This window comes from Corapipo altera, unplaced genomic scaffold, assembly GCF_003945725.1.
Source record: "Corapipo altera isolate COAL_440 unplaced genomic scaffold, ASM394572v1 54, whole genome shotgun sequence".
In the NCBI taxonomy this organism is placed as follows: domain Eukaryota; kingdom Metazoa; phylum Chordata; class Aves; order Passeriformes; family Pipridae; genus Corapipo; species Corapipo altera.
The window spans coordinates 5,354,363-5,369,310 of record NW_020884902.1 but is presented as its reverse complement, the minus strand read 5'-3'; the positions used below and the strand labels follow the sequence as shown (position 1 = coordinate 5,369,310).

Genomic DNA, 14,948 nt, shown 5'->3' with positions numbered 1-14,948 from the left:
CAGGAAGAAAAGACCCAAACGAAATGTTGCATTAGGGCCCGTGATGGCAACTGTGAAGAAGGGAAAAATAAAGGCATCTACTGCAGTAAGCAGAAGGAAAGGCCCAAGTGCCCCCTGGGCAGCTGGGAATTGCATTGCTGAACACCACATCCCCTTCAGAAAGACTCTGAATGCCCACAAAACATAGCACTGCAGACATTGCTGTTGCTAATACACCTCAGTCAACGGAGAAAATATTCAGTGTGATCAAAACAAACAAAAAAAAACAATAACAAAAAACCACCAGAAGAAAATTACTTGATTCAGATTTTCAGGATTTTTCTTGTGCCTCTGCAGGTAAAATGCCTCTGCCATTAGACTCTTGTGCATTCTGCCACCAAATGCCTAACACATCTAGCAAATCCTTTGCCATGAAATCATCCTGCTGAACCCCATCCATCTATCCCTGCTCTTTAGATTAGTGCATGTTTTAGACAACCCAGATTAATTGGCACATCAGAGAGATTCCATCCTCCTTAACCACTCACCTGAGATTTACAGCACGTAAAGTCAGGCAGACACTAGACTTAGGTCTCTGCTGTGGCTATTCTGGGTTCAGTGGATAAAATTTACCAAAGGCTGTCTACAATTCAGCTGTCAATTTTACTCCATATCAAAAAATGTTGCCTGGACTTTGCACTTATGACTGGTTGCATCTGCACAACCCTATAAGGAGGGCTTTACTGAATGTACTTTTTTTGTTCATATTGAATGTATGGCATTCTTTTCCTCAGAATGAGTCATGCAACAGAAAATTTGATCTGTTCTGTCATCAGAAGTTCCATGGCATTTTATACAAGAGTGTGATCACATCACAGCATCTCTTAATTTTAGGATATTGCATTAGAACTAGCTTAGTATCAACTGCTTAGGCAAAGGAGCTTGGTGATCTTGTTTTGCTGAGTGCATTTTGACTGTGCTGCATCCTTTTGTGGATCCTGGGAACAGACCAGCTATATACACAATGATTTCTCTAAACAGCTTGCCTTGTCACATGCTCTACCTTACCTAGTCATGCATCATGAGAAGATAAAAGATAATCAATCACCTTGCACCTTGCACCTTGCTTCAAAGGGCTTTTATTCCATTTCATGTAAGAAGGAGGGCATGGGTGGGAGGTGGGGGGTACTCCACTACATCAAACAGAGGCCATAGGACTCCAGCCCACTCTCTTGTGTCACACTCAGCTGAAAGATCATCATCGCCAAAGTTATTGGAGAAAGAAAAGTCAGGCAACTTGTCTTCAGGAGGAAGCAAGGTCTGGCATGGTCACTGATGTCACTGTCCTTGTGCCCAGGCCCTGGGACAGCACCAGCACCAGTGGCGTGATGAACCATGGCCAGAATCACCACTGATCACGCACTGCAGCCTCCCACCAGACCTGCCCAGCTCACAGGAGAGGATGGAACAATGATCTTGCTGTATGACTATCCCAGCAGCAATGTGCAAGCAGCACATTTGTCTGGCTGCTGTAGCCCTTTTCTAAACACCAAAATAGTTTTGCAGTTTGTGCCCTTCACTTCAGCTCTAGCTCTCTCCTCCTCTAATTCATGTCACCAAAGATCAGCACTGCTTAAAAATAAAGCACGGTTGTGTCAATATTGATTATTTCCCCCCCTTCCTCTGTTTCCAGTAGCAACTAAAAATAATTTACAATTCATTACAGACATGGCATTTCCTGCAGAATAAGTGCCATTGTCACATTTAGAATTCAGTCCATATCTGCCTTGAATATTTGGATTTAGTCTGTATATAATGAGAAAGAGGAGGTTTTCTTTCCTCAGAAAAAGCTCATCTGCCATCACAGATATAAATTCTTTTAAATTATTTTAATTTTAAAATACTCGAACTCTGCTTGTATCCAACATCAGACTTGTTATTTTCTGCTCATTTTGCATGCTTGAAAGATCAATCATATTTGTATGCAAATATTTTTGGCCTCCCTAAATTTAGTGCATAAAAAATGGTTCAAATTTCATTACCAAAGCCATAAGGGGAGGGATAAATACAGCATTGTAAGGAAAAGTAAGGGCTTTGCAGTTTGTAACCACAGTCCTTTAAAAACAGGGATGTCAAGGCAAGGGTCTGCTGGCTGTAGATCACTGGGCTTTACTCCACGCTGCAATGAGATTAAGTAGGTTTAACACCAGCCCGACCGACACGTCTCCCTGAAGGGACATTTCAAGAAAAGGTTTTGATAAGGAAAAAACAAAAAAACCAAAATCCTTCCTTCTACCCAACATGTTCAGGATTTCAGGCTGCCTGCTGAAGGCTGCATGAGGCTGCCTGCTTGTAAAAAAAAAGAACCAGGAAGAGGAGCCTTAGGCTAGGCTTGGCTGCCACCCCTGAGACATGGGTGTGTGCCCACCTCTGCAGCATGGACGCACCAACCACCTTGCCAGTGTCATTGTTTCAGCACCAGCTCCTTGTGCCACTAGTGGGGTTTCCATACCTGTATGCCTGAGGCTTCCTTGGCACCCAGAGAGCCTGTGCAGGTGCCCACAGGAGGAGGTGGCAAGACAGGTGGCAGCTTGGCTGAGGGCACCTGGCAGGCTCTTGTTCCATGCATGCCCAGCAACCTGCACAGCAGCCCCCCTGGCCCAGCACAACTGCTTAGGGCAGAGTTAAACTGCAGTGGGAACCGGTGCTCTGCAATGGGAATCACAGCCCTGCAATGGGAATCACAGCCCTGCAATGGGAATCACTGCTCTGCAACGGGAATCACGGCCCTGCACCTATGGCAGCTCAGCCCTCCTGCACCAGGGCTGGGGTCACTTGAGGCTCAGCTCTGCTGTGCCTGCTCAGAGTCCTTCCCTGCGGCTTTGTCACCTCTCAAGTGCCTCTTGTTTTCTCCAGTGACTGCTGGAGGAGCCCAGCCCTGTTGCCTCACTGCTCCCACCTCCCTGCCCAGTGACCTACACTTGATGCCTCAAGCTTGGGACAATCAGGGTCCACCCCATAGCAGAAACCCCCTGCTCAGGGCAGGAGAATGGGATCTATCAGCTCGGCCAGGACCAGAGGAGCAGAGAAGCCTGCACTAGAAAGAGCTGCAAAAGCAGCAGATGAATCAACAGGGTAAGAGTTTACTGCTATACTTGTTCCAGTGCAGCCTCCAGTTTGAGTACAATGCACAGGAATAGCAGAACACCAACGGATTAGGGAATATATGTCTTCTCATATAAACACCAAATTATTTTTATCCCCAGGCCTCCCACACACACATACTCACATATTTTCTTCTGTGGAGTTTCAAGGCTTTTCACAAGCCTGTGACATCTGCTTACCAACATTTGGTGTAAAAATATCGGTATCTTCTCTGCACGGCTGTTCTGAGTGCTACATTTACCAGCCAGTAAAGATCAAGAGTCTCCTGGGAGCTGGCTGGATCAAACTGTCATGATTTCAGCACTGCTTTGCGTCAGACAGCAGAATTTAAAGTCAAAACACAGATAGTTGAGGGAGGAAGACAATGTGAAACCCTGAGTCATACCCTGCTGAGGGTGAGGAGAACAGATTAATAGACAGCAAACATGAATGAAACCGAAGGGTTCGTTTTAGTCATGAGGCTGCTTCTGAAACCCAAAATAGGATTTATTTTTAGTTGTTGAGCATGAAAAGAGGATTTCTTTGCACCTTGCCAAGGAGAAGTTGAGAGAAGAGTTTTAATTAGCGTGGGGAAGGCTCCCCTTTCCCTTGACACTCCAAGGAGCTCAGCTGCAGGGCTTGCTGTGCTCAGGCAGGGTTTGCTGCTCGCAGGTTGCTCTAACGATGCGTCACCCACAGGACACTGCACGACCTGGCAACTTTTAGCATTGTTTGGATACAAAAACCTCAGCCAACTTTTCTTTGCTAAAGCTGAGCCCAAAACGTCTGCTGATAACCAGGTTACTTCTTCCTGAGGAGCTGCACGGCTCCCCGGTGCTGACTCATGGGAGAAGGAGACAAAGCAACCATGCCTTGGGAGCTGGGGAAACTGCACAGGTTCACCCAAAATCATTGGAGATTACATAACTGAGACCTGAGCCTTTCAGAGCAGCTGTGGCAACAACCATCATCAGCAGACAGCAAAACCAGTTTGCCTCTGCCTTCCTGTGTCAAGCTCCTTGGCTGGTGTGAGTGTCCAATTTGGGGTATTGGTCACTTTGGGGTATTTGGGTCAGCCAGAATTGTCTTTCAGTGACATTTTTTCATAAGAGAACACAAAAATTTTACAAGAGAGAGAAAAAAAGTTGGCACAACAGTGATCTGTACACACATTTATGTGAGTTTTCATTTTAAATAAATAGAGAGAAGTGCTTTCACAGCTGTGCATAAGGCTGGTTCCATTATTTAGCCCTCTGTTAAATCATTCAGCAATTCTGCTTCGCAGAAACTTCACGATCTTGGGGCTAAGCCATTTCTATCCCTTACTTATATTAAAGCCTCATTAATTTTCACATTAATCACTCATAAACATGAAGAAGCTCAGTGATTTTGGATCTCCCTGTCTCCAGCAGAAAGTCTCCATTCTGCTATCTGCTGCCTTGTCTGACAACACAGGATAGGGCTCAGAGTAGCAAAAATGCCACTCCAAAATTAATATTCCTGTTCTTACTCTTTTTTTTTTTTTTTTGAGAATCCAGCCATTCTCAAAGCATGGGTTACCATGCTGGCATTACTGCACGTGGGCAAATGTTCCTCCATTCCCAAGCCATTAGGGCAACAGGTACTTTAGCAGTGCAGCGTGTGAGAATTTATGTGCTAAAGCTGAGAGGGCAAAAAGCCACGCTCTGCTTCCATGCCATAACCCATTACCACAATTTTCTCTTGCATTGTCCTTTTTAGTGTCATTAGTTTCACTGGTGCCATTACAGCCTTTTTTGTGGCTATAGGTTTGTCCTTTGCTTAGTATGTATGTGCATACATTCCAACCCTCTTGTAATTTATACAGATCTGGGTCAAAATCAAATCTAGTATTTGGTCAAGAATGTGATAAAAATAGAAAAAAGAGACTCGGTGCAAAGCATCGTACAGAGACAGAATTTCTTCCTGGAGACAACTTTTACAAGAAGAAAGCAAACAATTTGACTTGGTAGTTCATGTGGACAAGGCAGAATCGCTTCATGTCATGCCCTTTTTAAAAAACATATACTAAATTAAAAGTTTCAACATAATAATGAGTGATTTCATGAAAAAGAGAGCACAAATTCGTATGTCTCATGTTGTTACAGCTGTTAGCATTTGTCATGTCAGCATCAAAGCAGAAATCTTGTAGTTTCAGAGTTGAACTGCATTGACTTTGAATTTCAGGATACAGAGCCAGGGAGAGCTGGCTGGCTTCAATAGTTTAGTAGTTGTAGGATCAAGGCAAGTCCAGGAACTTGGTGGAAAAAGCAGAACAGATGCAGGTTTGATCATTTACCCCTCAACCTTGCACCTTCCTCGCTGCAGTCAAGCGTGAGAGCAGAAGCAGCATGGCCCATTGACCTACTGACAGAGGAAATCCCGGGTGGTGAGGATTCAATGCCATCGTCCAGATATGCAGGAGGCATATTCTGAACAGCAGGAGACAGAGAAATCAAGCAATGTGGTCTGGGAGCAGCACATTTCCACAATGTGCAAGTATACGTGGAAAACCAGTGCACTCCATCCACTTTGCATGGGGAGGGAGCCAGAGGGTGGGTACATGGCACAACATGGCATCCATCCACTGGAAAGATTAAGAGCTCTGTTAACATCTATAATTTGCTTTTTCTTATCACTCAGTCATAAAAAGGTCTCTTGGGGCAGGAAAAAAAGTGATAGGCAGGCTGCTCCTTTCTCTACCAAAAGACAAAATACAAGCAGTGACATTGATTCCCCAAACAGGCTTCAATGTACTGGACAACTACTAACACTTCTGCAAACTGGGAAAAACATTTGCTTGGAAGTCCAAAGTGTTTTAGATAGCAGCCTTGCATCTCTCTCAGCTATCAGAGCCTTTACTGGCAAGTAAAATCCATATAAACATGAGAAAATGCTATGATTTTCCCCTAAGGCAAATACTTTCTGACACACCTTACTGGTGAGTGCTTGAGATGGGCTGAATGCCCTTCCCAGCCCTGAGGCTCCTGCTTGGCAGGATACATTTTCCACCAGACTTTTAAGTGGTAACTATATTTTGAACCAGCCCTGCTGCTGCCACTGTGCTGCAAACTATCTTCCCGGGTCCATTCCACCAGCAGTGGGGCTGCACATGCCAAAAATCACAGCCCAGGAGCTGCTCAATAACACAACCTGCATCCCCCAAGGACTCGGTGGCCATCTTCCAAAAAATGCCAGGTATCCTGTCATCCATATCCACTGCATTCAGCATGATGCTGCATCTCATAGAAGTGTTCTGCTCTCCCAAAATAAATTGTTTGAAATTCAAGGCAAAGGCAATTCATTGCAGCTGTCTCAAATTAGGTCACAAAGCCCTGTGATGAATTACTGTCAGCCTCACCGGGAGCGTGGCTCGCATACACACACTCCTGCACAGATGTGGGGTCACTGGGAGCTGTTGGCTGGTTGTGGTTTTCCACTAGTGTATCTCAAGAGGAACCAAAAGGCCAGATACCATCTCTGGCACTGGAGATCTTGTCTGAAGAGCTAAATGGATTACTTGTCCCTGCAGGTAGGTTTTCACCATCTGTTGCAGATGTAATATTGATGAGGTTCTCAATTCTAACTGTTTCATGATCTTATTATATGAAAAACAAACAAACAAACCCAAACACAGCCCTCCTCTTCAGGGTTGCTGATGCTTGCTTTTGATCAGGGTGTCGTGACCAACATGTTGTTGGGGTGGTATCTTCTCAGCTTCTCCTGACGTGCTGCTGCCTGTTGCAGCAGGTGTACACAGTGCTCCCCACAGCACCCTGCTGCTGCTTGGTGCTTCTCTGACCACGGCTGCAGAAACTGTCCTGGCCCAGTGGCTGTTTGCAAAGACTCAGTGGCTGGGTCTCACCCTGGTGCATGAAGACCCTTTTCTCATGCCTCATCCTCTCTGCTGCAAGGACCCAGCAGTGCCTGGTGTGTGTGGACTCGGTCCTGTGCAGAAGCAATCCTCCCTGAGCTCCCGTGAAGGACGTCAATCCCATATTATATTTTTTGAAGAACAGAGGTGTTCTGTACGGGACAACAAGAAATAGAAAGGAGGAACTGTAACAAGTGAGGGGACAGAGCAAAAATTGGTAAGTGGAGAAAGCAGCCAGCTGCCAGGGATGCAGCTGCAGTACGTGAGCCAGCACAGCACGGAGACGGATGCGCCTCTGGAAACCACGGACAGAGGCTCCGAGCCAGAAAGACCAGATGGTGCAGGAGCTGAGGTGGGAATGTTGAGTCTCTCTTTGAGGGTCTGTGCCAAGGAGGTGGACCAAAGGGTAATTAGGCTGATGAACAAGGATATTAAATGTATGAAATGAGGCTTACAATAGAAGAGAAATCTTAGGGAAAATTAGTTGAAGGGAGAAGCATAACAGAGCAAATCCCAGCACAATTAACCTGCAGGGAAGCAGAAATAAAGAGCCTACTCCCAAAAGTAAATCCATCCAAAAACTCCAGTTATGTTTCCTGATTTTTAGCCACCAAGTACACATATAGATTACAACCACTTATTTGCTTTTAAAAAGCAGTAAAACTATGCAATTCAAAGTATATACTTCAGTTGTAATTTGACCAAATATATTTGGAATATGCACAAAATTAAAAACATATCTAAGTGCTTTGAGCAGCAGTCAGTGTTTGCTGAATGAGAGCCCTTAACCATGACTTTTAATTACTATTGGCAAAATTCTTAAGTTTATGTTGTTACTTCTCACAGCTGCTTAGACAGCCAGGGCTCTGAGATCATCTATCCACAGACAGCGTTAACTTGGAAACCAAACAGAACTGCAGAGGCTTTTCTGTGCCAGTAGCATCAGATGAAACCAAACCAAACCTCCTTTTGTAATCATTAAAACCAAATCACACCAGTCGTTTTACCAAACAATGACTCTCTAGGAGAAAAGATTAAAAAAAAAAATCAAAACACAAGCAAGCACTGATTTTCAGGCAAACAGATCATAAAACAAGCCTGCAAATTTGCTTGCTATGGTAATCATCAAAACCAACATAGACAAAGGTGCCTACAATCCACTGATTAATGTGGTATCTTCCCATGGTTGTATTGCCTATTAGCTGAAGACTACTCTGACCTATGGAGTAGCTGTTGAATTCATACTTTGCATTGTGCTGATGTAAGTCCTAAATTCATAAAACAACAAGAATTTTAATAATGCTGAGCAAGTCTTGCCTGACATATCAGCTGCATTAGCTTAAAAAAGATGGATCACCAAATACCACACTATATAACCACATGTGCAGAAAATTATACACACCTCAAAGGAGTTGTTTTATCAGGTTTTTTTAGGCAGAAAAGCAAAGCAAAGCAATTCAGCTATGTAGTTTTCTGAGTCCCCGAATCCTTACATAGCAGAGACAAAAATTCTGAGATGAGCCTGTGCCTCAATGAAGTCTCTAACTATTCCTCTCCAAAACTTATTTTCAAGTGTCCTGTGAATGTAGGGCTGTCTAGGAAAGTAGTTGTCATTCCTACACATTCCTTTCTGCTGTATTTCAAGGCTACCAAGACACTTTAAAATAATCTGGAACAAAATATATATAAAAACAAATCCAGCTGTAAAATAGCACCCTAGAAAGAATCAGGAGTCCTTGTTTTGCTTGGTGGTAGCAAATACATCCACTCTTTTGTACAGAGTAGGTACACATGACTGTGATTAGGAGCAAGTGTAGTACTTGCAGAAGACAGGAGTGGAGGATGGTTAAATTAACATTTCACAGACCACTTCAATGCTGACACATCCTAACATAACTTTTTTTCTGCAATCTTGACTCTCCTCCATCATGTTTCTGAGTATTCTACACTGTGTCTAACAGAATGAAACTCTAGCTGGGACCAGCAGAATATGCTGTGAATAGTTTATATTCCAGTATAGTTCTTTGTGCTAACATTAGGTCATTATACTTACATATACACACAGGATCTTTCAGCTGCATTTTCTTCCAGTCTTACTTAGTTCAGATTAGAGAATAGAACCTTTATATGTAAATAGAAATCTTTTCCTCTGTTTCTTTTATCCTGTTTTGCAGCACTTAACAGCATCCTTCTCCAATGTGGTGCAACTCTTCTTATGAAACAACTGGTAGAGCAGAAAGAAGAGTGGTACTTTTCTTACCAAGCTTTCCATCACCTTCCTGTAGACTTTCTTGTAGCAGTCCAGGGCATAAGTCAAAGCCTTGGTGGCCTCACTGCTGACTAGCTCTGTGACCATTCAATAAATGTTATAAGAGCAAAACTTCTCTAAGATTTGCCAATATATGTTAACTAGAGGCATTTTGAACAGCTGCCATCACAGAAAAGTTGTATCACAGAGACAAGACTCTTTCCTTGACCAATTGTTTGCTGTTCTCTGATGCAACCCTGAAATATTTTAAAGTGATTTGCTCGTGACTCAAGAAAGGGAAATATAAGTAAATAAAAAAGGAAATATCAGAATAAAAAATTTTGTAGTTGTTGCAGTCAGCTGACATTCATGACCTCTTGTACCACTTAAAACCCAGACTAAAGGTGCACAAGGCAAAGGCAGAAAGGCAGATAACTTGGGAGACTGACGAGTGAAAGAGAAGTTTCTGAAAGTGCAGTGTACGCTTTGGCACTGACATACTGGCAGTAGAGCGTTACTCAGACAGCCAAAGAGCTTTTATATAATGTAGGAATATTAGCATGCAGTGCTTGACTACATTTTCATTTGAAGCTGAGCAAAGCAGGCTTGTTCTCTCCACCAAGTCAAACTGATGCATTCTCCCAAGAATCATGCCTTACAGAAAAATAATCATGAAATATTAATCATTTCTTATTTAGAGCTACAACTGTCACAACTGATGTAGCTCTCTCATGTACAACCTCTTGCTGAAAAACTGCATAAGGAACAGAGCAAACACCAACTGCTTCCTGGGCAGAGACAAAGCCTGGTCTGTGAGAGCAGAAGAGACAGTGCCGAGTCCAGTGGCACAGATTGGCTCAACCCACCTGTGGCCAAACCCAAACCAGGTCATCCATTGCCCACTGCCACACTGGCTGTCAGTTCAATTCTGCCTCTCTGCACTGGCCTGTCATGTACTTACAGACAAGAAAATGCTGCCAAAAACCACTCACAAAGCTTCATCTGAAGTCAGGCAAGTGGTTGCCCTGCAGAGCAGGCAACACTCCCATTCTTTGCCAGCAATAAACACGGTACAAGAACACGAGGAAAGCACAGCAAATCTGTTTGCATGAGGGTTTATGCTCAGAGCCTGAATATGGCCCTGCTGAAAGATCATCTCACAAGCTCCACGTGAGTTTGGAAGCTGTTCATTCAGGGATCAGATTCAATGCCCCGTGACTTGCAAGGACTTTCATTCAGCCGAAACAGCAAATAATGAGAAATAATGTCTCTGAGTAGCTGATAGGCAATCCAGAGCATGAAACCCATTTGCATAAAACAGTCATTGTCATTTCACACACACAGCTCTCTGGCAGTCAAAACCTCACAGCAGATCATTCAGGGACTGAGGGAAAGAAATTAAATCAGTTGTTTGCTACAAATAACTCATCCAGTCGTATCTGACATGACTCTGCCTCATTACTGGATATTGTCGATGCTCTGAGCTGTGACCTATAGCCAGGATCTCAGGGCATCAAACCCTGTGTGACAGCTGAAGATACATGCCTGGCTATTACATGCTGCTGCAAATGGGCCAGGAAGATCAAATTGTTCACATGGGACAGGGAAAAAAAGCACTCCCAAAATAAAGGTGATGTTTCTCAGACAAAAATAGGTGATCCAGACCACAAGAAATGCACTCCATGTCTGTAACTGGGACATTTTTGGCTACTATCAAATACACTTTCGGTCACATATTTCATGGGTGTCTTCTACTCTTCCTCAATAACATCTTTTATCTGAACTAGAGCCTCCTTCTCAAAATATAGCATTTCTTACATGTGCGTTTTCCTAAACCACTGAGATTCTGTAGCATTTTCTCCCTCCTGACACTATGGAAATTAGTTTTTAGACAGAATCAAAACATTCAACTATTACCTCTGTTACCAGGAACTTCTCAGAGCCAGAGGGGGAAGTAATTTTAATGGAACTGGCTTCAGTATCCATGAAAAGGTACCTAACTTACACTTACAGTAATGGTTGCAAAACACTGTCTTCAGCCATTGCACTGTGATACCATCCAAGATTATTGGGCTAGAAAACATTGAAACACTTGCTAGGACAACTAGCAGTTGCTCTCTAATGTTTGAAGGCAAACCATAGAGTTGTTGTCCATCAACACTCACCCATATCCCAGCCAAGAGATTCAGACTGGATGGAGATGGTTTCTGCCTGCTCATAATGTCTGTGAGTGTGGGGTCCAACAGTCTCAAATACCTACAGCCATCCTTCCCCATTATCTCCATCTCGGTGGAAAGAAACGCTGCCATGAGTTGCTTTTGCTTTGTCTCCACTAATACTTGGCAGCCTGCAAGAGGAAGAGCTGAGACAGAAAACAGGTTCTCCTTTGTAACACAAACTATGACATTATGTTTTCCCAGTCACTGAAAATAAAACAGATGATGAAGTTTTCCAGACACAATGATGGACTGCTGTTTCCAAAGTGAGCTCTGACAGGGTTCCAGGGTCTGCTCCTCCTTTTGCTGGCTGTGAGCTGTGGCAGCTGCTGTGCCCCATAGTGGCTGCAGAGCCTGCCCAGGCACCCCAAGATCTCCCTAACTGGGTGGAAAAGAGGGCACTCGGTCACTTCTGCACTGTGTCTGATGGCACATCCACACAAAGTCGTGGGGGTTCTCTTTGCAGAATTTGTTGCATTTTGCTTGGACATGGGGCTTGTTCCTATTACAGAGAACCATGCTTTTGGCATGAGGGATGCTTAATACCCAAGTCCAAATAGCAAGTTCGGTTAGCAGGGCAACCAAGAGCATGTCTTCCCTCATCTGCCATGGATTTCCTGCAGGAACTTCAGCAGCTCCTGTAGCTTCTCTGTTCCCAGTTTCTTTCTCTGTAGAACAGATAGGTTTCCCTGGCTATCACAACGTTAAGCAGTCAAGAGTACGAGACCCTTTAGTATAAAAAGTCATAAAATTTACAGCAAATTTTGAGGGGGTAGGAAGAAAAACAACTCACAGGGGTAAAAAACTGCTCAAAATAAACCTCAAGACAAATGTGATATAATAGTCTCTTGCACTGTGCCTAGGAACAGCTTCCCATGGCTTTGTACAGAAGTTACCTGCAGAAATTTGTATTCTATAGCATTGTGGCATTAAGGTGCACTCTAACTCTGAAACACAATGAATTTAATATGATTTAAAATACAGTGGTTTACAGCCTAACTAAAGAACTTCAGATAATCTCACATTACAGGCTTTACATTTTAAGCTATATCATTAAACCCCAATAGTATGAACAAAAAGGCCAGGTTCAGGTGTTCAGAGCAGTGAATCTTTTTCTCCTGATGTGCCATGCAGTCAAAGGCATCGACACTGTAACAAATATTAAGAAATCTGTCACTAGCTATCATCCAGCTGGAAAGAACAAACTCCCCAGGGCTCACTGCTGACAACACCGAAAGAAGAAGCCTCACCTGGAATCACATATTATTTCATCCCAGGGAACACTTCAGTGTGCAGCCCTTTCACTTCAGATATGGGCGACAGGCTATTTTCTGCACTAATTAAAGCATGTTAAAATGAGATCAGCCACTCCTTATTGCCTGTCTCACATTTAGTGTTCACAACTGCATTCAAGCACAGCTGGGTGTGGCTAAATATTAACCAAGAACAACTAAAAAAAAAATCAATAATTTCTCTATTAGTTCCCTTTTATTTCCCCATCCTCGTGACTAGAATTTCACATGCCATTTTCTTATTTACAATTCACATGGCTGAAGCACCCCTGGAGCTAATGAATAACCGCACATCCAGATCTTTCCCTTGAATTAAAGAATTTATGGGAAATGGAGAACTGGCTCCCTGTAGGCAGGTACATGTGTATTTGCTGACAGCAAATCCATCCTGGTACTAACACAGCTCTGTGGAGCTGGACCACGGCTGACGGGTCCACCCCACCAGGGTGCACAGGCAGGCAGGGGCAGGTCCCAGCATGTGCTCAGGTGCCAATATCCCCCTCACTCACTTCCAGGGTATTTGAGCTTTCTCTCTGCCACAGTTCTCCTCCCTGGTGCAGCACAGAAGGCAGGGAGGGGAGAGGACAGTACTTTACAAATAGCCATGGTTTCACAGCGAGCGTAAGCCCCAGGTACCCAATGTGCTCATGTGGGATGTCTGCGGGGGACCCAGAGCCAATCTAAGGCTGCCCAAGCCCACAGAAATGTCTCAGCCCCTGCACCATCCTTCACCCTGAAACCCACTTACCCCCCAGACACTCCAGTCGTGGTTACATTTCAGTGTCCAAGCACGTTGCAGCCTTTCCATAGCACAGACTCTCCTACAGAGACAAAACAACACAGCGCCCCAAAATCACACGAAATCTGAATCAGAAAAGGTACAAGAAATCCCAAGAATTTCCCCAGGGGCAACCAGATTCATTCACACATATTACTTTGCTATGGCCCTACTGCCCACACAGATCCCAGCTTAAGTTTGTTTCTCTCAGAAGCATATTATGAAATTCCAGCATCTCAGCCCTGTGAAACTCCCACCCAGAAACAGACGTGGGAGAACAGAGACACTCAGGCTCCAGCCAGGGCAGAGCCCATGGTGTGAGCACTTGCTGCCTCCCACTGTGCCCACCAGTGGTCTGACTCCCAACCTTGGTGAGCAGGCACAGAGACAGGAGCAGACAGACCAACACTGCCCACTCTTACCGTGGCTCAGCAGAGAGCTCAGGGCTCTGGTGCTTCAGCCCTGTCCCTCCCCAGCCCCAGGAGAGCCCTACTCTGCTTGTTCCTCCTCAGGGGCACGCAGCAGATTGCTGGACTTCTCTGTGCACAAGCAGTGACATTACAGTTTCCCAGGCTGGTCTCTGCCCAGCTGGAAGCCCAAACACAGATTTCTCGCTCACAACCAAAGCACCACAGCTCATGTGATTAACGCGTGCCAGGAGAGGGACAGAGCCGGGCTGAGAATACACACTGTCCCCACTGTGTGACAAGCCAGCCAGCACAGTGCAAGACAAATGGCTCTTTCCTCTCACAGGTGCCAACAGAAATCGTATTTCAGACAAGTCAAATCCATCCATTCTAGTGAAATGCCAAAACATCCCAGTTTGGAAGCTCCGTCTCCTTACTGATGGCAGTGAAAGAGAACAGCTCAGGTATCAGTCACACAAGTTTCTTTTTGCTGTTGGCAAGTTACAAAAGCATGTTCAAAACAGCAGTAAATGATCTGCCTAACAATTCAGAAATATCTGCATTGGTTTGTGCCTCTGTTACAGAATTAATCTCCCTGGAGATCTTTTAGTGGCATGGACTCATACGAAAAGCAGTAGTGCAAAATCCCACATGGCACACAGTCAGCTTGTTTGTCACATGGGCTGCTCTCTGGAGCCAAAAGTCTGAAATGCATCAGGATAAGACATTTGGGAAACAAGATCTCCAGCAATTTCTGTTTCTGCCTGATAGGAGCACACATAATATTACTGAATAAGACAAATTGGGATATATCATAGCAAAAGTTATCTTCATGGCAAGGTGTCACCTGGATTGATTCTAACACCTTACAAGTTTCTGTTAAGGTCACAGAGTTAACCCACCTGCAGACAAGAGAAGAACACAATCTCAACACTGCCTAGTACAAAATGTTTCTAGCTCAGATAGTTTTCCCTCTTGATGATGGCAGAGAC

General features: G+C 44.2%; 1 long non-coding RNA gene across 1 annotated transcript in view; it reads left to right on the top strand.

The window, feature by feature from the left end:
* The window catches only part of LOC113950617, a 105,823-nt gene that overhangs the window by 88,264 nt on the left and 2,611 nt on the right, over nucleotides 1-14,948 (top strand). The window contains exon 4 of the long non-coding RNA XR_003528803.1: nucleotides 7,056-7,232. This is a non-coding gene — a long non-coding RNA (uncharacterized LOC113950617). The remainder of the gene's footprint in view (nucleotides 1-7,055; nucleotides 7,233-14,948) is intronic.